Source organism: Chenopodium album, chromosome 6, assembly GCF_948465745.1.
Source record: "Chenopodium album chromosome 6, dcCheAlbu1.1, whole genome shotgun sequence".
NCBI lineage: Eukaryota > Viridiplantae > Streptophyta > Magnoliopsida > Caryophyllales > Amaranthaceae > Chenopodium > Chenopodium album.
The window spans coordinates 35,798,998-35,800,156 of NC_137839.1; the positions used below are offsets into that span (position 1 = coordinate 35,798,998).

A 1,159-nucleotide genomic window follows, 5' to 3' on the forward strand; every position below is an offset into this window, starting at 1 on the left:
TGTTGAAGTATGGGTTATTCTGCCTATAAGCTTGGAAGGCATTAACTTGCTCCACGGAACTCCTGCAATCTTGCTCCCAATGACCTACAATACCATAATTTCACAAAAAGCCTCATTAGAATTATTATTAATCGCAGAAACATTGGCTACATTGGCAGTGCTCAGATTATCTAATTTTTGGCAAATAGAGGTCAGTTAAGCTTGCAAAAAGGATACAGAGTCGACACTATGCTTCCCCTTGTTATCAAATCCTCTAGGGTTCCCATATTGGGAATTGTGTATCGCCATATCGTCAATAACCTGACCTGCATCATCAACATTAAGATTCATAAATCTCCCACTAGCTGCAGAGTCTAAAATTATTCTAGAGGAATTTCCAATGCCGTTATAAAAGGCTTGGATTAACTGCCATTGCGCTAAATTATGGTGAGGGCATTCTCTTTGTAAGTCCTTAAACCTCTCCCAAGCCTCATATAAAGATTCATCGGCTTCTTGGGCAAAGTTCTGGATCGCACTCTGTAGTACTGCTGTTCTCTCTGTAGGATAATACTTGTTATAGAAATTCAAAACAAGAATTTCCTAGTCAGTTATACCAAGTGTAGTTCTATTTAAGCCAATGCCGTTATAAAAGGAAGGAACTTTCGATCTCAGGATCGAATGGGATGTAACCTGATCTGTAACACCTAGGCATAAACAAAAACTAGAAGCAAATATGAGATTTGTCTCAGAGAACTAACGCTCTCTGAGACAAAAAAAGGAAATAATCTAGACTACTAAACAATCAGAAATAAAAATAAAACCGTTTCCCCGGCAACGGCGCCAAATTTTGACAGGGTAAAGTCGTATCCCCTAATCAAAAGTAAATACCTAAATTCTCTAACTACAGTAGATAGGGAAGTAGGGTCGATCTCCACAGGGAAACAAGTCTTTTTACTCCTAATTAATTATTATAATCTAAATTATAAAGTAACCAATATATTGTAATTAAAGGAAACTAAACTACGAAGATTAAGAGAAGGGAGAAAACAATGAATAAAAGGATCTAGGGTATAGGTTCACCGATAAAAAATACTCCAGGGTAAAACATAGTAATCAATCATTGACATTGCATAAATAACATGATTAACAGGCTCTCGCAATTTATTAATCATTATAGATC

General features: G+C 36.3%; 1 non-coding gene across 1 annotated transcript; it reads left to right on the plus strand.

Moving 5' to 3' along the window:
- Positions 1–418: 418 nt before the first annotated feature.
- On the plus strand, positions 419–525 carry LOC145637495 (small nucleolar RNA R71). The gene has a single exon (XR_014114272.1). It is a non-coding gene; the product is annotated as a small nucleolar RNA R71 (small nucleolar RNA).
- Positions 526–1,159: the final 634 nt, after the last annotated feature.